The sequence below is a fragment of the Prionailurus bengalensis genome, chromosome C1, assembly GCF_016509475.1.
Source record: "Prionailurus bengalensis isolate Pbe53 chromosome C1, Fcat_Pben_1.1_paternal_pri, whole genome shotgun sequence".
NCBI lineage: Eukaryota > Metazoa > Chordata > Mammalia > Carnivora > Felidae > Prionailurus > Prionailurus bengalensis.
Window position 1 is genome coordinate 118,155,886 of NC_057345.1, and position 24,850 is coordinate 118,180,735.

Sequence of the window (24,850 nt, forward strand, 5' to 3'; positions counted from 1 at the left end):
TCAGGCTCTGTGCTGACAGCTCAGAGCCTGGAGCCTGGTTCGGATTCTGTGTCTCCCTCTCTCTCTGTTCCTCCTCTGCCTGTGCTCTCTCTGTCTCTTAAAAATATATAAACATTAAAAATAATAATAAAACAAAATCTTAAATAAAAATAAAAGGGCATGTGAGCTGGGGGCCAATTTCAAACTGCCTAATACATGTGTGATTAGAGTCCCCAAAGGAGAGATGGGGGAGAAAAAGTATTTGAAGAAATGATGGCTAAGAATGTTCAAAATTTAATGAAAACTACAAAAGCAGAGAAAATCTTATAGGCGGCCAGAATGATTACCTGAGATGAAGTTATTTCATAATGACAAAGGAGTGAGTTTATCAGGCAGACAGAACAATCCTGAAGGTTTATGCACTTAATGCTACAGGTTCAAAATACACGAAGGGCACCTGGTTGGTTTGGTCGCCACAGCACGCAACTCTTAATCGCAGGGTTGGGAGTTCAAGCCCCATGTTGGGCATGGAGCCTACTTATTAAAAAAATAATAATAATAAAATACATGAAGTAAAAACAGAAAACTCGGGTTTAACATCTGAAAGCCCAATTGCTGTGATTCACCGTATTGTCCCATCGACATGAAAAACAGGACAAGGACGCCTAGTGTCACCGCATCTTGCCTACACTGTACTGGAGGCTCCGCAGTCAGTAAAATAAGGCAGAAGAAATAAAAGGCATCCAGATTGCAAAGAAAAGAAACAAAACTGTCTTTATTCTCAGATGTGATCCTTTAGGTACAAAATCTGATAAAGTCTACAAAACAGGCTATAAGAACAATACGTGAAAATCAGTTTAAACTTCGAAGTGCTAGCAGATTGGGATTTTAAAATACTACTTAATAGCTTCAGAAAGCATAAAATAGCTCAGGATATATCCGAAAAAGATGTACAACGCCGGTACACTGAAAATGATAAGGTGCTGTTGCCAGAATTTAAAGCAGATCTAAATAAAGGGAGGGACAGATTACGCAACATTATTAAGATGTCAATTCTCTCCAAATGTATCTACATTCATCACAATCTCAATCGAAATCTAAAAAGTAGGGGCGCCTGGGTGGCTCAGTCGGTTAAGCCTCCGACTCTTGGTTTCATCTCAGGTCATCATGTCCCGGTTTGTGGATTCGAGCCCTGCACTGGGCTTTGCACTGGGCTCCACGCTGACAGAGAGCCTGCTGGGGATTCTTGCTCTCCCTCTCTCTGTGCCCCTCCCCTGCTCGTGCTCTCTCTCTCCCTCTCTCAAAATAAATAAATAAACAAAATCTTAAAAGTAGGGTTTTTGGAGACATTCCCAAGCTGATTCTAAAATTTACATAAAAATGCAAAGGATCTAAAATAGCCGGGGTAACTTTGAAAGAAGAACAAATTTGGAGGGCTCACACTACCTCACCTCACGACTTATTATTAAACTCAGTAACCAAGGAAGTATGTAGTTGGTGTTACCATAGACAAATAGATCAAAAGAGTGAAATAGGAAGTCCAGAGACTGTCATGATCTCACGGTTTCATGACTTCAAGCTGGGAGTCGGGCTCTGTGCTGGCAGCACGGAGCCTGCTTGGGATTCTCCCCCTCCCCCGCCCCCACCCCCGCCCCTTCTCCACTCACGTGGTCTCTGTCTCTCTTATAAAAAAAAAACAAATCAACTTGAAAAATTTTTAGAAAAATAAAGTCCAGAAATAGGCCAACACGTATATGGGAAACAATTTTTTTAAATAAAGTTTCAAAGGAAACTTGGTGCAGAAAGAATAATCTTTTTTTGTTTGTTTGTTTATGTTTATTTATTTTTGAGACAGAGAGAGACAGAGCATGAATAGGGGAGGGGCAGAGAGAGAGGGAGACACAGAATCTGAAACAGGCTCCAGGCTCTGAGCTGTCAGCACAGAGCCCGACGTGGGGCTCGAACTCACGGACCGTGAGATCATGACCTGAGCCGAAGTCGGACACTTAACCGACTGAGCCACCCAGGCGCCCCAAGAATAATCTTTTAACAAACAGCCCTGGACTAATTAGATAGCTACATGCAAAGAAGCAAATAAACAACTTTGATCCGTACTTTGTGCCATGTACTGATATAACCATATTAGCTCAATGTTATCATACACCTAAATGTAAAACCTGAAACGTTAGCACTCCTAAAAAGAATGCGCAAGAGAAACATCTTTGTGACCTCACTGTAGGCAAAGATGTCCCAGCTACAATGCCAAAAGCATGAGCTACAAAAAGAAAAACTGATGAAATGGGGTTCATCAAAAGTAAATTTTTTCATAGGACAATAGACACCGTTAAGAGAATGAAAAGATAAGCCACAGACTGGGAGAACATATTTGTGAAGCACATAATTGATAAGACTTGCATCCAGAATGTATAAAGAACTCTCAAAGCTGAATAATTAAAAAACAAACAAGCCAAGGTAAAAAGAAAAAAAAAAATCAGGGGCAGAACAAGAGTTACTCAGACACTATATGCCAAAGAATATACACAGATAGCAATAAAGCACTCCAGAGGAAGTACAATATCATTCATTAGGAAAATGCAAATTAAAACTACAATGACTACATTAATGATTAAATTAAAACCAAAATAGCTAACATTCAAAAGATTAACCATTCCAAGTGCTGGCGAGGATGCGGTAGAAATGGGACCCTCATTCACTGCTGGTGGGAATATAAAAAGGGCACAATCCTCTTGGGGAAACAGTTTTATGGCTTCTTAAAAAGTCAAAACATAATCACCCTCATAACCCAGAGAGACACATGAGCTGAACATTCCATACCCGAGACAAGGACGCCTGTGCCCTTAAAATGACCCTAGGAAATGTTCACAGCAGCCTTATTTGTAATAACCCTAGACTGGAAACAACCCAAATGTCCATCAACAGGTGCCTGGGCAAAAAAAGCATGATATATCCATACGATGGAATACCACTCAGCAATAAAAAGGAATGGACAATGGGGTGCCTGGGTGACTCAGTCAGTGAAGCATCTGACTTCGGCTCAGGTCATGATCTCATGGTTCATGGGTTCGAGCCCCACGTCAGGCTCTGCGCTGACAGCTCAGAGCCTGAAGCCTGCTTCAGATTCTGTGTCTCCCTCTCTCTCTGTTCCTCCCCCGCTCATGCTCTGTCTCTCTCCTTCAGAAATAAATAAAAACATTTAAAAACATTAAAAAAATAATAATAAAGGTATGGACTATGGAGAGGCATGCCATGGATGAATCTCATGGTAACAGCGCTGAGTGAAAGAAGCCAGACCAGAAAAAAGTACATCTTGTTTGGTTCCATTCAACTCTAGAAAACGCAAACTAATCTGTAGTGACAGAAAGCAGAGCAGTGGTTGCCTAAGGAAGGCGAGGAGGCAGGAAGGACAGATTACCAAGGGGCAGGAGGAAACTCCTGGGGATGACGGATATGTTCCCTATCTTGATCGTGGTGATAGCTGGCATACATAAGTCAAAATTTATCAAATTTCACATTTAAAAAAAGCTCCAGTGAGATGAGGTTTGTCTTCCAACTATCAGATTGAGAAAGACCAAAAGGTTTGATAATAACACTGTTGGCATGGATATGGGGAAACAGGCACTCTCGTAGGTTTCTGGTGGGAGTCTAAACCTCCGTGGAAAGTGATCTGGCAATATCTATCCATATCACAAAAAAATTCCACGCTTATGCCCAGAAATTTCATTTCTAGGAGGTTATCTACAAAGATACGCTCGTGTACGTGAAATGACATAAGGTTGTTCAATGCAATTCTGTTTACTATGGCAAGTGTCCATCAATAGGGACTAAATTTAAAAAAAACAACAACAACCCACAGCTCTGGGAGAACCATACATGGTATACCTCCCAGGCAAAATGAATGAAGCAGCTTTTAATGGGCTCACATAGAATGGTTGAGTGAAAAAGGCAGGTTACAATACAGTTGGCATACTATGTTTCCATCGGGGCATAAAAGGGGGAAAAGATTATGTATTCATTTTAACGCTACTTGCTTGAAACTTATTTCTGGAAGGAAACACACAAAAACTAGCATCAGCGATTGGCCCTGGGAGGACTATGTGGGTGGGCTACAGCAGGGCCAACAAGACTTTCTATATTATATAAATATATATAACCCTTTATGCCTTTTGAAATTATCAAGCATGTATGTGTTCAATAAATAAATAGGTGTAAATAAAAATTACAAGTTAAGTGAAAAATAAAATAAGTGAGGTTGATCTATACGGACAGATGTGGAAAGAACACCAAGACATATTGCTAAGTGAGCACGAAGAAATCAATTTGCTGAACACTATTGGTAACATGGTCCCGTTTGTGTAAAAATTAAATAATGACAATTAAATGTTGGTCTGTCAGTTGAGAAATGCTAAAAAACACACGCATACCCACAACTGGTAGTTATCTCGAGGGGGAACCTCTCACTCTGCAGTATCCATTTCTGAGTATTTACTTCCTTTATTTGCTTTTTTTTTAATTTTTTTTAACGTTTATTTATTTTTGAGAGAGAGAGAGAGACAGAGAATGCAAGCGAGGGAGGGGCAGAGAGAGACGGAAACACAAGATCTGAATGAAGCAGGCTCCAGGCTCTGAGCTGTCAGCACATAGCCCGATGTGGGTCTCGAACTCATGAACCGTGAGATCATGATCTGAGGGCAAGTCAGATGCTTAACTGACTCAGCCACCCAGGCGCCCCATTAACCTTCTTTATTTGTATTACGTTTGTATCAGAGGCAAAAAAACAAAAACAAAAACAAAAAAACAGAAAAACAAGCTTCAGGGGCTGCCCTCCCCTGGGGCAGTTACTTTTTTTGTTAACCACTTGCCTAGAAATACGAGCAAAGTCTAAACATGACCTCACCTTTGATTGGGAATTCTACCTCTGGAAATTGATCCAAAGAACGTGATCAGTTACAGTCAAAGATTCACATCTGCAGGAAAACATACACGCAAATGTGGTGGTAATCCACAAAAGTAAATTACAAAACAATATGTGCGATGCGATCCAATGAGTGTAGAAAATACTAGTAAACATACATAGAAAGGTCTAGAAGGGACTGTGGGTTAAGGGGAGGTCCCCACAAAGAGCATGCAGAATTGGAAGCCTCAGGTCATGATGGCTTGTACTTTCTTCTTTTTACATCTTCTTTCTCAACTAGTTTACAAATTATACGTTCTTGTTTCTTAAAAAGAGAAAGTTATTTATACTAATAATCTTAGAGCACTTATATATATAGGTGTTTTTAGAAGAATTAGTTATGATCATGAAAAAAAAATAAACTTTATGTCCAAAATAGAAAAATCAACAACAAACACATTTTGACAAAGCTTACAGCAAATGCTTACCAAAAAACATTAAGTGAAAATTACAGGATGCAATCTCGAATCTGTAAAATACTGGGGGTTGGGGAGGGAGTAATAAATATTAACAGAGAAACGAAGACTAGAGTTAAGTAGACAAAAAAAAAATTTCCTTTTAATCCAAGAAAGCAAATTTGTTGTTTCAATATTTGGGCCATCATGATCCCTAGGTCAAGGTGAGAATAGGGACAAGACAATTTTAGGCAAGGGAGCCTCACAGCTGTCCTGTCCACAGCATAAGACCCTGAGCAGCCATAGGGAGCTACTCCGTGGGAGCCTTGCAGCCACCCACCCTGTGAAGCTCGTGTCTCTTCTCTGCCTGGCAACCATCTACACCCGAACAGGTCCACAGGTTGGAGGCCACGGTCACCGTCCTGGCTTCTGGAGGAATCTGCTGGGAGACGCACTTTGCAAAGGCCTCTCCAGAGCACGGCAGGGCAGAGGGGACTTCACAGCCACCCTCAGGCCCAGGGTAGCCACTGGCGGCAGCCTAAAGGTAAGGTCTGGTAGGTGCCTCATTGGTCTGAGACAGGACAAAACCAGGCACTTCTTAGAAATTCTACCTGCTAACAAACTGATCTCTTTCCTGCCCAGTGACCAGGTTCTGGTAAGCACAGGGTCTGCCCCCACCAAGATGTCTTTCAGTAAGACCCAGAAGCATGGAGGCTATGGCTGAAACCAGCAGCATGTGCTAAGAGGGAATCAGGAGTGGGGTTGACTGGAGCCTAAATGAGTCGCTACATGATGTAGCTGTCAAATATATGGTGCCTTGTTAATAATAATCAAGACTTATTACTATGTACCAGGGACGTGCCACATAGGAACGCCTTTATCCTCAGGATACCCCATGGAGATGGGTCCACAGTTGTCTTTACTTTACATTTGAGAAAACAGAGGCTAAGAGATGGGATGAACAGTCTGTCTCCAGTGCCTGATCTGAACCCCCAGCTCCACTGAACCTTCCAAACAAAGGGCTAATATGCCTGTCCCTTCCCAATGGCCATGCCACAGCTATCTGGACAGTCCCCTTCAGGAGCCAGGGTGCCAAACAGATGCCAAGCTGAATCATGTGAAACACGGAGGGCCCAAATTTGCCCATTACAAGGGGGTGGGGCCAGCCTGGGAAAGAACTAGCCTGGGGAAAACACTCAACAGTCCTCCCTCAGAGAGCTAGGGGCCACAGAAGGGACAGCAAGTGGACAGAGCTCCTGTAGAAGTGGGAGATGGACCAAACAGGCTGGGACTGACAGCAGGGCCACACTCCCAGCTGTCCAGCCTGCCTCCCAGGCAGAGGGAGTCTCTGGCGAGACAAAGGCTGTGCCCTGCTCTCCTCCCAGAGGATATGGCAGAGCCCCCCTGTGGACGAGAAACCAACCCTGGGATGGAGAGGACAGCCGTGACCCTGACTGTTCTACCTTTAGGAACTTAGGCAGCTCCAGTGAAACTGGAAAGCCTTCAAAGCATCTGTAAAATGCAAATAATTCCTCCCACACAGATGTCCTTCCTGGCATGGCTCGAGTGCCTGTCCCACACCTAGTGGTGGCAGGGCTCAAGCAATGCGTGGTCTCTCAGGCCCTTCCATCCTGAGAGTGTGTAAGAGCGTTTAAAGACAAGAGCATCTCCCACGGCAGCGCTAAGGTCAAGGGCTGCTTCCTTACTCAAGCAAATCAGCGAAGTGACCATCAGAGAGTCTACAAATCCCAAATGCAACCCCCTCTAATCACTGGAATAGAGAAACTGTGATTGCAGGCACTGAATGACACAGAAATTATGTATGGAGCCCAAATGAACTGCAATACATGTTTAAACTGTATAAAAATACAACTCTGCTATATTACAAACTGATCATTTTATAACTATTGCTCTTAACTCTCTCAAAACAAGGCCACCAATCTCGAGACTGCTCAGTTGACTTTTGTTTCTTAGGAGAGGTGTCAGAGGACACTGGACAAATGCCATTTTCTCCCACTGAAAAATCTCTCAGAATTCATTTATCAACAAACATTTCCTAAGCACAAATAAACAGAAAATTGCAAGACAATATTAATGAGTGTTACAAGCAAGGGAAACTCCAGGGACAAGTGGGAGTCTAGGTCTGAGGCAGGAAAGACTCCATGAAGGAGGTGACCCTTGAGTTATTGGCTTCATGGATAGGAGAGGAGAAATACACCAAGGGCCAACAGCAAAGACCTTTAAAATCCATTGACTAATGGGTGGATGATGAATGATGGATAATAATGGATGAAGGAAAGACAGAGGATGCATTGAAGATGGATGGATGGATGGATGAGGAAGGGAGGATGGACAGATGGATGGATGGATAATAGAGGGAGGATGGAGAGATGGATGGATGGATAGATGGATGGAGGGAGGATGAAAGGAGGATGGACAGACAGATGGATGGATGAACGGATGGACGGGTGGATGATGGAGGGAGGATGGATGGATGGATGGATGGATGGATGATGGAGGGAGGATGGACAGAGGGATGGATGATGGATGGATGGATGGACAGATGGATGGATGATGGAGGGAGGATGCAGAGATGGATGGATGGATGGATGGATGGATGGACAGAGGGATGGATGGATGATGGAGGAAGGATGGACAGATGGATGGATGGATGGATGGATGATGGAGGGAGGATGGATGGATGGATGGATGGATGGATGGATGGATGATGGAGGGAGGATGGACAGAGGGATGGATGATGGATGGATGGATGGATGATGGAGGGAGGATGGACAGAGGGATGATGGATGATGGAGGGAGGATGCAGAGATGGATGGATGGATGGATGGATGGATGGACAGAGGGATGGATGGATGATGGAGGAAGGATGCAGAGATGGATGGATGGATGGATGGATGGACGGATGGATGGATGATGGAGGGAGGATGGACAGAGGGATGGATGATGGATGGATGGATGGATGGATGGATGGATGGATGATGGAGGGAGGATGGACAGAGGGATGGATGGATGATGGAGGGAGGATGAATGGATAGATGAATGGATGATGGAAGGAGGATGGAGAGATGGATGGACGGATGGGTGGATGAGGAAGGGAGGATGGAAAGATGGATGGATGAGGGGGAGGATGGATGGGTGATGGAGGGAGGATGGACAGATGGATGGATGGATGGATAACCACTGCTACCCTTAAATCACTGAAAGTGGTCCTGAGGATCATGGTGAAGAGTGTTCTGAGAACCAGATTCATCTTCTCTTTTTTTTTCCACCAGCCACGAGGGTCAGCAAGAGGTGACCCTGTAAGGGGAGTTATCTTCAGGGAGTAGGTCAGGAAAAGGCAAAGCTCTTGCCTCCAAATGGGCAAAGGTTACCAGCATGAGAAGAAGTACGTGCGTATTTGCTGGGAGTTCCCTCTTTTCCACTGCTGTGCCTAGCTTACCTGGGCAAACAAACAAACAAACAAAAACCTGGAGAATTGAATCAGCCCAAACCTAAGAGGTGGAGAATCACTCTGCCACCCAAATATTCTAGCCCCCCAAAGAACCTGGGTTCCTGTGTGCTTATGTCTCATGACCTGAAGTTAACAACAAGGGCCATCCTTACTTATCATCACCAAGCCACCCCTTCAAAGCATCCTCAGGCTCTCCTAAAGAGCCCCTCTGCAGACTGCCAGAGCCCCTCCCCACTTCATCCTCCAAGTAACAGTGACCCCCTGCAGGTTCCAGAAACGCCACACATCATATGCCCGAGCCATTCTGCCTGGACTGCTGTTCCTTCCCCTGCCTCTCCATGGTAAAGTCCCCATCCCGGAGACCCAGCTTGGGCCCTCTCCTGGAACAAGGCCTTCCTGGACTGCTTAGGCACAACTGTTTGGTGAAACAAATGAGCCACTGCCAAAAGGCCCCCACCCCAGGCTTTCCCACTATTCTGACCCAGGACTCTGCCATCCCTGACTAGTAGCTGCCAGGAAGAGCCTGGTACAGAATACATTGTGAAGTGGGAAACTTCCCAGCCTGGGGCCGGGAAAACAGACACATCCAGTTTCTTCCAGACAGCAGGTGAGGGCAGTCCCTGCTCCCGGCAACCTTCCTCTGTAGCTGTCTTCGGAGGTCACACTGGCCAATTCATGACTTTCCTAAAGTAGCCCCCCTGCTAGGCATGGAAAGAACCAGGAGAAGATGCACATTTGAGAAACCTGCTGGGATTTCAGAGGCCAGCGGCTCTTAACCAAGTTAGCAAGGTGTGCGCTTACGGCCGCGAGCTTAATAAGCGTAAGGCACAGAACAGATGTTCCAGCAAGTGCTGGCTGATTGACTGATGGATTGCTCAAGGAATTCCTCTTGATGGCGACTGCCACACCGTTTTGAAATCCAAGGCGCAGAAAAGAAGGTTGAAGATTTCCAGCCTGGTGTGAGAATGAGGTGTGAAAAGACACCGTTGCCTGCTTTAGCAGGTGACCTCTACCCAGGGTTTCTCAGTGGCAGCACCGGTAACATTTGGGGTTGGATAATTTGTTGCCAGGGCTGCCCTGTGCGTTACAAGATGTTAAGCATCTACTCGCTAGATGCCACTAACACACACACCACCACCACCCCCCAGTCTGTGACAACCAAAAATGTCTCCGGATATTGACAAATGACTCCTGGGGAACAAAGCGTCCTAGCTGAGAAACAGTGCTGTGGCCCAGCTGTTCCCAGGGCAGCGCTCAGAAGCCAATTCCAGGGGAGTAACTCTCCCTCTGCTCAGGACTCTGCCTCCCAGTGGCCAGACTCAGTTTACCTATCTACAAAATGAGATCATAGTCTGCAAGTGACTTGCATGCTTCTAGCCATACAGAAGGCAGCCAATGATGGTTTTACATTGATTTGTACACAGTTCTCCTGAAAACCTCAAGCCAGAATCTTCGATCTCTCCCCAAAAGCTAGGGAGATACCACTGGAAACCCAGTAAGACCTAATGAGGGCTTCACAGCTGTCCAAACACTTTGGCCAAGTTAGACCACTTTGCAGGATCTATTCTAATGTAACGTTCAGAATTTCAGGTAAACACGTACATACGAGCACATCTATTCCAGCATTTTCTATCACAACTGAAACTATAAACAATCTAAATGTCCAACCACGTAAAGAGAGCAAAGTGAAAATATGACAGAGTCAGACAAAAGAACATCCTGTAGACAACAAACCCCACAAAACTAGAAGTTATTCATTAATAAACATGGGAAAACGTCCATGATAAAATGCTGAGTGAATCAAGAGTCACATAACTATATATCATGTAATTTCAATTTTGTCAGAAAATACAGAGCAAAAATATTTCACACTGCGGGGGGCTCAGTCAGTTAAGCATCTGACTCTTGATTTCAGTTCAGGTCATGATCTCATAGGTTCGTGAGATCGAGCCCCACACAGGGCTCTGCGCTTACAGTGCAGAACCTGCTTGGGATTCTGTCTCTCTCTCTCTCTCTGCCCATCCCCCTCTCCTCTCTCTCTCTCTCCCAAAGTAAATAAATAAACTTAAAAAAAAATAAATAAAAAACAATAGAAAGAGAAGGATATTTAACAAAATTTCCTCTTTATGATGTTCCTTATTTCACAACTTTTTAAAAAGTATGCCTTAGTTTTAAGATCTTGTGGGGAAACTACTTTGTTGTTGCTGTTTCTAATAGTTTTCTATCAGAAGAGAAGGCTCTGCTTGAAACCTCAAGTGCTGAATCAGAGCCCACTCCTTGAATACAGAGCCCCTAGCCATACAAAAAGGATTTTAAACCTAAATAAAGGGAAACTCAAGGAAACAGAAACAGAAAAGGGACCCACAGGGCCTAGGCCACTGGGGAAACCTGAGGTCCCCACAGGGCGGGCTGGGCTGGGCTGGGCAGTGGGTGAGACCCAGGCCTGTCCTGTGCGCTGCTCTGTCTGTCTGCCTGCCTGTCTGGACTATTGGCTGGGCCGCTTGGGTGCTCACTCAGGCAGCCAGCTCCGTGAGGCTTGGCTAGTAGATGCCTATGACTGGACACTGGTCTAGAAGCTTGGCTCTCACAGCTGAAATCAGCAAAAGCAGGAACAGGACTCATACCACAGGTGGGCAGTAGGGGTACAGGGTGGGGAGGCTGTCAGGACCCTCGAGCTCGGCAAACCGAGGCTTCCAAGCCATCAGCCTTGTGCTGCCTCTGGCTTTTCTGCCTGCCACCGACTACCCATCCAAGGTGGGCTCCTTGAAGACGGAAGAGGATGGCAATGAAGAAGCACCACACTAGAGGGTGGGGTCGCAGCCTTTCCTGGTAAAGCAGCTGGCCAGAGAGCGCCGGGGGCCCGAGGGGCCTGGGCCTGAGGGCTGGATCTGGAGAAGGATTCGGCACCCGGGTGTCGGGCCGCAGAGACCCGGAGGAGATGGGGACACCAGCAGCCCACGCCCCACTTCCCACAGGGCTCCCAGGGCCAGGGGAGCCATGAAGCGGTGTGCCCTCGCTCTGCCTCACAGTCTGCCCCCAGGAGTGTAGACCAAGCAGAGGAGCTGAGCAAATGTGGACAGAAAATAATACCGCACCTTCAGACCCGCCGAATGCCTCCAAACGGCCTCCATCCAAACCAAGTGCACAAACAGACGAGCAGGAGTCCACAAGTCCCAAGTTGACACGTGTGCAAGTTTTCTGGTTTCCTGTTCTCTCGAAGTCCTTTGCCCAGGTGCACTTGAAGTATCAACATAAAGCTAACACGGTCTACACCGCAGGACACTACAAATCACAAAACCCCCGAAAGCTGGTGCAGGCCGTCAGAGTCAGAGGCATGTATGTAAGAGCCCAAGTGTCCCAGGCCAGCAGGGATTTAGTGACAGGAAAGGCCAACATCCTCGGGACCTTGACCTTGAGCGAGGGCCATGCTGGGCTCCCACTCAGAGCCTCATTTACTACTAACACACACCAGCAAGGCAGGTCAGGACTCCCACTCTGAGTTGAGAAGCAAGGGCCAGAGAGACACCGCGCCTGTCCTGATGTTCAGCTGGCCCACACTCAGACTCCTTCCAGGCTCGTTTTGCCTTCTTACTCTGAAGAAGATTCAAGGCACAGTGAGACAGGACATTCTTGAAATAGGCTGACGCCAGGGCCAGGGTACGGGCAGGGGACGCTGTGACGGGGGGGGGGGGGGGGGGGGTGGAGATGCCAGGCAGCGTTGCGCACTAGGGCCGCAGGCTGACCTCACGGGTGGAGGACCATTCCCCGGCCCATCCTCCCCTCGGGGCAGGCCCCTTCCACTGGCTCCCAGGCCTCAGGCCGTCACAGCGTGGGCAGGGCAGCTGACACTGGCTCCTCTCTGCACCCACACTCCTGCCAGGCTATCTCTTTCCTCCCCTTCTTCGGAAACCATAAGAACAGCCACAAGGTAGGCCCTTCAGCCAAACCTCAGTGTGAATGGAAATTGCAAAATGCCTGCTCAGGCCGTGAAACTGAACTGGCCCCAAAGCGGGTCCAACTTCTGGCCACTTCAGTCATGAGCACTGAGACAGCTGTCATGATGCACACGAGGTTACCTATACAGGATAAAAAACAAAAACAACAAAAACAAAAACAAAAACAAAAACAAAAACAAAAAAAACAGGAGCCATCCTAGGGACCCTCAGGCCCTAACTACACACTTGATAAGCTCACTACACTCTGGTTTCTCGTGGGGCCTGAAAGCTGCCTTTCACAGTGAAAAAACCTTTCACAGTCCCATGAAAGAGAGCCTCTGCCCTAAAGTCCACTTCTCAGAACAGCTCAATTCTTGGCCAGCTTGCCCCAACCTCCAGTCCAGCAATAGCTGGGCCAGGCAGCTAAGTCTTACCATCTGCTGGGACCCATCCTGGGTTGTCCATCAAGCCTTACAGATGCGAATGCTTACCCCTTTCTTATTGCAAAAGTCACAAAGGAACTGGGGAACATCACAGGAAGAAAACACTAATCTGCATCACCCCACCCTAAAGATCCTTGATAAAATGCAGATCTCAGAACTCCACTCCACAGGAATTCTGTCTCATTCAGTATGTACTTCCTGGGGCCTGAAAATCTGCATATTTAACAAACTGCCCACCTGAACTTGATTCAGGAGTCCCAAGAACTCCACTTCGAGATGACTGAGGCCTTATTTTCAGATTTGCCTCTATAACTCATCTCCTGTTCTGACATCGTTCTCTTACGCTATTTCTCTTTTTTGTGCTAAGTGCATCTTAGAAGAAGAAAAAAAGATCTAATTCTTATAGGGATCTGATAGTTAAGAGACTTACTGATATATATGTATTTCAGAATAAATACATATACACATCACACACCCCACATTCACACGTAACAGGAAGAGTAACTTAACACACTATATCATGTATGTGAGTAAACGGACTATATTATATGCACTTTCTATGGATGAAAACATCTGAATTACATTCAAACTGGAAAATTCCTGGCTGTGCAACCCTGGAGTCTGATTTCGCCTTTCCCTACACAAGCAAGGTAACACATGCACACACTCAGTCCGGGGACATCACAGACGTCCCCTCACCTTGATCTCAGCAGACAGTGAGGGCCGGCCCTAAATACGCTGTCACAGCCCGGACACATAATGCATCACCACAGTACAACCCACAGCTGTCTGCGGAAATGTCTGAGTGATGTGCCTTCAACCTGTCATCGGACCACAATGACCTCAATTTTTGGAGAAGTAAAGTCAAAAGTCTACTCTTATCTCCAGAGATCCGAGACATATTTATGTGTCAGCCTTCCTTCAACTTGTCCATAGCCTTCAAGAAAACCTGAAAAGGCCACCACAGGCCCTGTGCTGCCCCTGCCCCCAACACCCACCAATGTCCCAAGTCCACCCCCATCCATGGTCATGACATGACCACATCCCAGAGGTGCTCGAGCACTACAGTGGGCTAGGGAGAGTGACTGGTGGGAAGGCAGGGCGTATTCCTTGAGCAGCATTACATAACCTGCTCCCCGGAAGCCCGAGCAGTGGCGGGAGACCCCATGCTTTCTCCAAACTCGGGTCCTCCCACCCTGCCTGCTCTCTGATTCTTAGGGGTGGGTGGCGAGAGACGAGGTGCGGCAGCTCCCAAGGTTCTGAAGCCAAAGGATCTGAGCTCACCTTTGCCAAGGCCTGCCTTCCACACAGAGAGGCAAAAAGCAACCCGCACAGGGTCAGCCAGCTCTTGAATGACTGGTCTCCCTCTCCCCGAGGGTAACCTCAAGGGTTCCAGCTATTTGTCTTCATATGCGCTCATCCATCACGCTAACTCCCTTCCTCAACTCTTTCCAGAGGAAAACAGACTGAAAGACAAGGTATATAAGAAAGGGTTCCTAGCGGTTATGGGGGGAAGGGGGTGCCATCAGCAGTTCTCTTCCTCTGTCCAACTTTCTATACGGCTGCCACCTTTGTAGGCAGGTGTCAACGACTCGGTCTTACGATGGTCTTAACCAGTACAGAATTGTCGGATCACTGTACTGTATGCACCTGAAACCAGTATAACATTGTATGTTCATGTAGATTTCAATAATAAATTTTTTAATTTTTTGTTAATTTTTTTTTAACGTTTATTTTTGAGACAGAGAGAGACAGAGCATGAACAGGGGAGGGGCAGAGAGAGAGGGAGACACAGAATCGGAAGCAGGCTCCAGGCTCTGAGCCATCAGCCCAGAGCCCGACGCGGGGCTCGAACTCATGGACCGTGAGATCGTGACCTGAGCTGAAGTCGGATGCTTAACCGACTGAGCCACCCAGGCACCCCAATAAATTTTTTTAAAAAACAGTCTTAACTAGCAAATGACAAAGACGGGGCAAGGGACATCAAAGGCCCTCACCCCTCTCCACCGGGCTCAGTCATATTCTTCCTTCAAGAGCAGTTCAAAACGGAAGCTCTTCGGTCCCAAAGCAAAACTAGTTCAATCCCCGGGGGTATGTTACCTTGATAGTCACATTGGAATTATTTAAACGCATTCGTGTCCTCCCTCAGCTGAAACTTGGTAAGACTTCCATCCCCTTCTTTTTAAGCACCTGCTTGGTGAACTGTAGACTCTCAAAGAAAGACTCAACAAATTAAGAGCTATTTTCCGGCCATCAAGGTCTGCCTATACTGCAAATACTCAAATACTAATCTCCCCATCTCAGGTTTAAAAATATGGACTTGGTTTTTTTTTTGTTTGTTCTTAACTCCCAACATAATGAATGAGCTTAAATATTAGAAGTTGAAATTATTTAGTAAATCATTTCACCTGCAAAGCTTCTATTTGCATAACATTAATTCATGATGGCAGCTAAAACAAATTCATCACATTCTGTATATTAGAAGCTGATTTATGTAGGAATTGAAAAAAATCATGAGCTCAAAATTATGTTGACATGATGTACATGCTCAACGGAGAAAGATTTTTCTCTTTCCATCTTTTCCCCCCTTTTTTTTTTTTAAATCATCTGAACAACTGAATTATGGTGAGGAGGAAAAGGATCTGAGCAGAGGAAAGAGGCGAAGGACTGGCATCTCAGAAAATGAATAATGCTACCGCCTCACGTGTGTGGCAGGCGCTTGGTGCGCATACACACACAGTCTCCGGTTATTAATGTCAAGTATGCCAAAGATACGCTGGAAAATCATTACCATTCATCGCCACTAACCGCCATTAAATTTCAATCAATTCAACTTAGCACAAGTGTACTTGAGCGGCCCTTACAGTTCCTTATAAATGTGGCTCAAAAGTCGGGCTGACTTATTGCATTGTCCACCGCACAAAGAAGCATTGCTAAGCATCTGCTTGGACCCGGGGACCGATGCTCTTTTAACATCCTCAGCATTCAAAGATCTTTCTTTTTCTGAGCTAAGAGGTCTTGAATCCCTACAGGTCAAGACGAATGGGGGTGGGGGTGGGGGAGGGGTGCGGACGATGCGAGAGACCACCACTCTTTTCCAGCCTTTGGGGTGGGGACCTGGCAACAGGAGGCCTCCCTGGCTGTAGTCAGTCTCGCAGATGCCTTGCAGAAAAAGTTTCTGACGCCACCAAAAGTTTGGGAACATGTCTGCTGGCTCTGGTGAAATGCTCTCAACCCACTCTGCAAACTGAGCTGACCTCGAGCTCCCTTCCCCAGGAAGGGGGATGGGGGGGGGGGCGAGTCCATCGGGAGCGGGAGGGAGAGTCAGCCTGGGCCCCAGCTTTGGGAAAAGGCGCCCTTCCCAGGTGCGGGGACAGCGGGCCCGCGCGCTCCGGGGCGCTCGCCCGGCGACAAAGGCGGCGGTGGCGGCGCGGGCCCAGTGGGACCTGGCCCGCTGGCTTTCTTCCCGACTCGCCACGAGCACGGTCCGGCCTGCCGCCACTCGCCGGAGGCGGCCGGTGCGCCGGCTGGACAATGTGGCCATTGTTCGGGCGCCGCAAACCAGGCCGGCGGGCAGGTGGGAGGAAGGCGGCGCGGCCGGCGCGCGGGCACTCGGGGCACCGAACGTCCCCCGGCCGCAGGCACGGTCCCCACGGGCTGGGCACGCCGCCTCCCGGGCCAGCCCGCCTCGGGGCGGCAAGTGGAGGGGCGGGGACGGGGTGGGGGGGAGGGGGAGATGGGAGGGGAAAGCAGAGAGAGAAGGGAAAAGATGGGAAGGGAGACAGGAGAGAAAAGAGAGGGAGAGAGAAACAAAGAGAGTTGGGAGAGGGAGAAAGGAGAGGGAAAAATAAAGCCGTGAAAGAGGAAATGGGGTAAGAGAGACATTAAAGGAGAGACAGAGGGGGCGGAGGAGGGAGTAAAAAGGAGGCGGGGGGGGGGGGGGGGGGGGGTGGGGGGGTGGGGAGAGGAAGACAGAAAGGAGACAAAGAGGAGAGGGAGGACGGGAGAAAGGAGAGGAGGGGAGGGAGAGACAGACAGACAGACGTGCCATAGAAGTGTACCACAGGCTACCCGGGAAGCCTCTGCAAAGAGCAAGAGTTCACCCTATTTCGTAGAGAGAAGCGGTTCCAAACCCAGCGGAGTCAGCAAAGTGTAATCACACCAGGGGCTTTGCTTAATTACAGGTTTCCCAGCCGGGCTGGAGGAAGAGAGATACTTAACTGTGTCCCCGGGAAGGCCTAGGCGGGCTCTCAACTGGTTTGTAAGGTTGGGGAGTACAAATACCCATCTCTACCCGCTCCTTGCCCAAAGCCCCCTGAGCCAGGATCCTGGAGGGGAGGCTGGGGTCTACGGTGTGGTAGACTCGGGCTGACCGGAAAGAGCCATCCTGTGCGGGCTTTGAACGCTCAGTTGCGACCGGAGTCCCAGGCTCACCAGTGCCGGTCATCTGTGAGGCCACAGGCCTGGGGAGGCCCCGCCTCAGGCTGCAGCAGCGCTGTCCGCCCTCCTACCCGCCCCCCCCCACCCCCACTCGCGGGAGGCCAGGGGCCCTCGGCCCAAGGGGGGAAATCAATCCCGTGCTAATGAATAAAAAGTCCCCTTTATTTCACTGCTGTTTTTGGTTCATTAAATTTTCCACAGATTTGCAGAGAAGAAAACATAATCAATAAACCCTGACAAAAGTGAACGTGTGAAAAAGGCCAGAGAATGGAAAAGCGAGATAAAAGTGATATCCGATCACAGATTTCAGCAGCAGATGACGAGCTGGGGGCTGCTGGAGAATCTCAATGGACCATCACCCTTTCGCGGCTTTCCTTCCCTTTGCTGAAACTCTTCATTCAAGACAATAGTAAATGCACTAAAACTTTTTTCTTATGCTAATGCATGAAACCGGGCACTCACAGTTAAAACACACTTCCCAGCAACCTGTTTTTTTTTTTTTTAACAACACACATGCAAACACACAAAACCACATTAACTTATTCAATTTAAATGAAAATCTCAAAAATGGTTTCATATGTACTCTTTGGTCACACCTTCAATGACTTATTTCCCCCCGTTTGCATGTTTTTTAAGAAACCGGGATCAGAACACAACCAGGATTACTGAGGATGCTTTTGTTGGTGAAGAAATTGGGGAAAATAAGACATTAAAAGCGAAGAAAGCATGCTGTTCTCATTGGTGCATTTTCTCAGGGTTTTAACCATCGTTTTGTAGGTGAAAGGTGCTTCTGTCACCCTCAGAATCTAAAAACAATGACCTATGATTTGTTTTTAAAAATCTTTTATATTCCACAGCAAACACCCGAATTAATTTTGGAGAAAATGAGTAATATTGAGTCTGGTGTCGTGTGTTTACTCAAAAACCACAAAGCTGTTACTCTTTACCAAAGGACACTACCAAACACCAGTGTCCCCTTCCCTTTGGGTCTTTGAAACAAGCCTCAGGAAACAATTAAAGGGTCGCTTTCCTCCCCGAGGTCTTTAGACTGCTGCATATTCTGGTAGTGCGTATAGTCACCTATTCCGCCTCTGAATTTTCTGGAATCTGAGAATAGTTTCTCTCTTTGGCATTCTTCACGTGTTTCATTCGTCCCTGCCTCTGACACTTACTGAAAAGAAGAAAGGGGCGGGGGGGGGGGGGGGACGGCTTCCCTGGGGTTCCCTTTCAAAGGACCCTGGCCCAGCGGGAACAGCTGTGGCCGTCCACAGCGACAGGGTCCACCTGGCCTGGCTATTGCTCCTGCACCAAGGACCGGGCTCTGGCACAGGTAGAAACCCCACCCCCACCCCCCAACACTGGGGCCTGAAGAAGGAAGACTGGTTTGCTCTACCTCTCTCAAACCAGCGTCGTGAGTGAGCGTCCTTCAGATGAACACAAGCCCTGATGAACACACACTTCCCCAAGAAAAAGCAAGCAGCCCTACCCGTAGTGTTCACAAGGATGTAGGGCTCCTTTCTGAGCGTTAACAAGCCTGCAGGGTGTGTAGGGGTCACACAGGCTTTCAGAGTGCACACGACAACCTCCTGGTCTCATTTAAAGGGAATTGCTGGCATCTGTGGGGTGAAGTCCCCCCCGCCCCGCCCCGGGATGGCCCAGGGAGGCCCTGACGGGAGAAGGGTGTTTATTAGACAAATATCCAATTTTGTCTGCCTGCCTGCTGAATCTCCTGGCTTGCTAATCCAGCCCTATGGGCCGCACTGTGTACAGGGCACTTGTGGGAGTACAAAAAGCATGAAGTATTTGTGTATTTTTCAGCCGGCAGTGCAAACAAGCCAGCTACAGTACACAGCCTCCAAGACCCCCACGGCCAGGCAGTGAGCCTCTGACCGGCAGCCCTGTGGCCCCCTCTTCCGTCCAGGCAACTCAAAGGATCTCCTCTGTCCGATGCTCTCCCCACAAGGCCTGGAGCACCCCCGAGAAAGTGGAGTGGCACTCCAGAAGGGCCTCGCCTAATTCCACACACACTTCAAGGTGGGGCCCAGTCCAGAGTTCCCTCCAAGGCCACGGCCAGGGTCAGTGCGAGCTGTAGAGGTTCCCCCCACAGGCTTGGGAGGTTCTGCTGAAGGAGTCTGGACCCCGCAAACTCCCCCTCGAAACAATTCCCACGGAGGATAAAAACATCTCTAACGGTCCCACCCTGTTCCTCGGGAGCCTGGCCCGGCTTTGGGGGGCGGTGGTTCTCCCTCTCGGCCTCACCCGCTCGCTGACTTGGAAAACAGACTGCTCTCACTGGTCTCTCAGATGCCAGAGCAAGGGCCAGACAGCTCACCCGAGGGCGATCTCATGGGCAGGTGGGCTCCTCACCTACCTGGGACTCTTCCTGCATCAGGGTAGATCCCCCTAGAACCACTAAATCACCTCCCAAAGTCGGCGGGTTTCTCAGAGCAGAAGGAAAATACAAAACCAAACTTCAGTAATACGAAACAGTAACTAACTTTGAAACTCTTAGACAAGTGACAACTTTCCTTGTGTCTGGGTTCGAATGGAATCTATATCGGGGAGAGAACATTTCCACAATTTCCAGTAACCCTCAGCCATGGGAGGGAGAAGCAGGCAAGTCTACGAAAACGGAAGCAAGAAAGATGAAGGAAGGAGAGGAAAAGTGTGGCCAGAGGCCCACCGGAGGGAGGGAAGCCTGCAGGGCACACATCTGCAAGTTCTAGAGTCCACATTCTAGAACAGCCCCAGGGCAGACCAGAAGCTGGGAAAAGCCCAAATGAAGAAAGTCAAAATTAAAAGCAGCCAAGCGTGGCCTGGGTGCCCTCCCCTCCCCTGGGGAAGACCAGCCCAAGTAGCCACACAAAGAATTCCCTCCGGTGGGTGCAACTGGAAAGTCGCTCCCAGGCCCAGGGAGGCCTGCCCTCAGACACTAGGAAGCGGAGGGAAGGAAACTCCCAGCCAAGGTAAGGAAATGGGCGGGGAGGGGGCCCGGAGGTGAAGTGGCCAGAACAGATCTCATCAGGGGGACTTGCGACTAGCCTGCTCACTCCTCCGCTTTCCACCGCTGTATATTTTGGATTTCACAGTTTATTTACTTTACTTTTTGGCACTGGGCCCCCTGAGCATGCCAATACAATATTTGTTTAAACACTATTTTATGCCGCTTGCGAGGGAAACGTTTACTTTCAAATTCTCCAACATCCCCCAGAGCCTCGTCTGCAAACAGCATATGAGCGTTTTACAACTGCTCCCTTTATCTGAAGCTGTCGGGATTAAACCTTCACACGCCCGGCGAGGGCGGCGGGGCGGGGGCCCAGGACTCCGCCACGGCCACCGGGCTGCAAAGCCCGCGCCAGAGGCCGTGCACCCAGCGGGATGCCCGGGTGGGAGGGCAGAGCGGCGCAGGAAACACCCCCCCACCCACCCCCCAGGGCCCGGCACCGGACTTGGGAAGGGTGCGCTTTTCCAGCAGGGATCTACCCAGAGAGCCACATGAAAATTATACAAAAGGGCGGGGAGTTAAGGGAGGCACCCAGGCGGGGTTTGGGGGGGCGGGGGGGGAGGGGAGCGAGGCCCGCAAGCGCGTCCGCAGTCGGTCACCCAGGGTGAAGCGCGCGGGCTCCATCCAGAGCTCCTCGCGCTGTAAAAGTCGGGTTTCCTAGGAAATGACAGCAATTACTGCCGGGCTGAAAAGGCGCCGAGCAGGGTGGACTTTCAGCTCCCCGACGCGGCGGGCGCGCTCACACTCGCACACGCACACGCTCCCTTCCTCCTCCCCTCCCTACCCACCCTCCGCCCCCGTCCGGGAAAAACGCTCCCCTCTCTAAACCCTTAATAGGATTGGCGCCCAACTCTCTACGCGCCTCTCCCCATCCATCACACACAGATCAAGTTGCAGTAGTGGATTTTTCAAATTCCTCAGCAAATATACTTGTTGAGAGATTGGCCCTTCGGGGGTGGGGGGGGGGGGAGACGATGAGTGGGGGCGGGGATGAAAGTGAGGGGTGGGGGGACCCGAGGACCGGGCCAGGGATTACGTGCGGATCCCTTCGAGAAGTCAAGCGGATCTAGGGGCGGAGGGCAGGGGAGGAGGAGGAGTTGGCGGAGAGAAGCAAGGAGGGAGGCCGGAGAGGAGAGCCTGACCGAGGGGGGAGGGGGGCGACAGGGCCCGAAGACCGGGAGGAAGGAGCGAGGAAGAAAGAAAGGCAGGGCTCCGCGACGGGTAGCGCGGAGAAGTGCAGTCAGAAGTTCCCAAGTGGCTGGCCGCAGCCCCTCCACACACCGCACACTCCCCTAAGTCACGCTCCCACCGTCCACCTCCGGGAGCTTCGCAGCATCCCAGCCTCCGGTGCTACCCACCACCTCCCGCACAAACAGCCCGCGTCTTAGACGCGGTGAAGACGGGTTGCGGGCCGGCCAGGCTGTGCACCGGGAGAGGACGGGCTCTTCCCCCAGGTAGGAAAGGGGATGCAAAATCGCCCACCGGCCACAAGTTCCTTGCCCTGGACCCCCCGCCCCCTTTTCGTCCCCGCCCGGCTTGGCCAGAGCCCGAAACGGCGCCGCCTCGCCAGCCCCCGGCCCCCCAAGCCCGGTGCCCCGATCCCTGTGCCGTGGCGAGGATACACGGCCGAGGGACCCTCGGAGACGGCGCAGCATCCCAGTCGCCCCGGGCTCGGACGGCGTAGGGGGCACTTCGCAACGAAAAGCAAGCAAAAGAAGGCCAATGCAACTTTACCGAGGGAGACAAAAGTTTGCCTCTAGCACGCAGGTGGCCTCTGGGGCGCCGGGCGGTGGCTTCGGGCCCCCATCCCAACTTGGCTGGCGCGGCGACCCGCCGCGGGCTGCCGTGTACCGGGGCTCAGTCCGGCCGGGGCGGGGCGGGGCGGGCCAGGCAGGGGAGGGGACCGAGAGACGGGCGGGGGCCCAGCAGCCCCTACCGCCGGCGAGCCGGGAGCTCCCCTAGGCTCCCGCGCGCCGCGCGGCCCACGCTCCTTGCTTCAGCTCCTCCGGCTCCTCTGGCTCCCCCGGCGCCTCCTCGCCTTCCTGCGCGTCCGCCGCCGCCGCCGCCGCCGCCTCCCGCTCCTCCTCGAAGTCTCATTGATGGGAGTTTGAAAAAAAGTCCGCGGAGCCGTGCTGCCTCGGCTGGCGAGCTCCGGCACTCCTGCAATCCATCAGCGCCGCCCGGACGGCGCAGCGCCCCCGCGCGCACGGCTGCAGCACACCCGGGCGCCGCGCCCCCGCCCGCGCCGCGCGCCCCCGCCTCCGGGGGCACCCGGGGGACCCGGGGCCAGGGGAACCTGGGGGTGGGGGGAGGGGCGGCCGAGGATCCTCTTCCCCAGCACCGAGCCTCGAGAGAAAGCACACCTACGAACAAAGTTCGAGCAGGGAACGAAAGAACGCGCCAGTTTCCAACACTTTTTTTTTCTTTTTTTAAGGCGCCGGGGTTGGAGGGGGGGGTCTCTAACTCAAGTCAGATGAGCTCCGGGGCTGAGGCGCAAGGACTGCTCTGTTTTCAATCTCTGAAATCACCCGCCCTCCCCACCTCCCTCTTCCCTCCGCCGGGAGATGCCCGGGTCGCAGTTCCCAGTGCGCCCGCTCCTCCGGGCGCCGGGGCGGAAGCCGGGGACTGGAGGCAAAGGGGGGAGGGCGGCCGGCTCCGAGCGGACCCTCTTCCAGCAGGCAGGGCGCGCAGGTGCCTGGGGTCCTGCCCGCGCCCCCCGCTGCGGCTCGCACGAGTCGCCTTCTCAGCGCCTGCAGGCGAGAGGCGAGAAGCCTTCTAGGTTTGGTACATGTGTGTTTTGCAGGGAGGGGTTTTGTTTGTTTTGTTTGTTTTGGTTTTTTTTTTTTTTTTTTTTTAGAGACTCCACTCTAGCTGCCACAGCCAGATGGAAGTAATCAGAACCCAACAACAACAGAGGAAGAAGGAAGAAAAAAACCTCACTGAATTTTGGCCCAAAGTGTATATGGGGGTGTGTGTGAAAAGAACTCGCTTAAGCAAACTGGGTGACTCGCTCGGGCCCTCAAGCCACACCATCGCCCAGAACTGAGCGGCCTCGCTTGGAGGAGCTTGGGAGCCGCTGGCTAAAGCGTCCCCTAAGTCCTCTGGGGCCACCATCCTGTCTTTGCTGACGGTTCTCCCCCAAAGAGTGCCTCACTGGGGGATTGTTTTTTTTTTTTTTTTAATGTTTCTTCCCAACATTCGTGAAACACCATGTGCTAGGTGACGAGTAATCGTTCCTGACCAGTAACAACTCCTTTATATTATTTAACCTACAAAAGTCGGAGACTGGTTCACTTCCCCATTTTACAGTTGAGAAGACTGAGGCTACAGAGGAGTTAGGTAACCCGTCTGAGGTCAGAGCACAGAGCCACCATCTGTGAATTTCAGTGGGTTGTACCAGTAGGTCAACTACGTTGGCCCAATTGAGAAGGGTGGAAGCATCTCTCTCCCTCAGCCTCCTTCCCTGCAGTTGTTTCTTGTCTGGAATGCAGGGGGAAACAAAGGCTCGCACGGGCAATTCCACACCCCCTGTGGGGGTGTGACCTTCACAAGCCCATTTTACTGATACACTCCCTTTGGGTCAGTAGCTCTCTCCATATACCATTGACCATTCCCTGACTTTATTTTTCACCTTGTAATCAAAGAGGGAAGGAACAGTATGGTCCCGGTTCCCTACCACCTACCTTCCTTCTTTCCCCCTTATCTTTCTTCTTGACCTAGAGGAGAAAAGATGCAGAACGATTCTGATTTTGTTTTTCCGCAAATGGGCTCCCGGGATGGGAAAGAAAATCCACAGAGTTTTTAAAAAGCAAAACTTGTAGAAACCAATGGATTTATTAAAGGGAAGCAAAGTTTGAAAGGGGCTTTTTCTTTAAATATGATCGGATTCACCATTCCTCCGTGCTATTTGTTTAAATTCCTGCTGAGCTTTTGGAACACAGACTCCAAGGAGACAGCAAAAGTAAACTCTCCCTCCCTGCCTTGGCCATATTTTAATGATCCTTTTCATATCTACCCCCATGAAATGCGGGGAATCATTTCATGTTACGGGAATATTAGCTTCGTCGGCTGATTACTTCATTATAAGTGTGTCTCTGTTGGTTTCCCTGTGTTGTTAGGTTTGTGAAGGAGTTGAAACAAGTCCACATTTTGAGAGATTTCCTTTTTCTCTGTTTTTTCCTCTCAAACCAGCTCAACTCCTGCTGGAATC

At 50.0% G+C, this 24,850-nt stretch overlaps 1 protein-coding gene across 1 annotated transcript in view; it reads right to left on the minus strand.

The window, feature by feature from the left end:
- Positions 1 to 22,793, minus strand: part of GLI2 (GLI family zinc finger 2) — a 258,619-nt gene extending 235,826 nt beyond the window's left edge. Inside the window, exon 1 of the mRNA XM_043576560.1 lies at positions 22,375 to 22,793. The gene's annotated coding sequence lies outside the window, so the exon portion shown is untranslated. The remainder of the gene's footprint in view (positions 1 to 22,374) is intronic.
- Between the last annotated feature and the right edge of the window lie 2,057 nt (positions 22,794 to 24,850).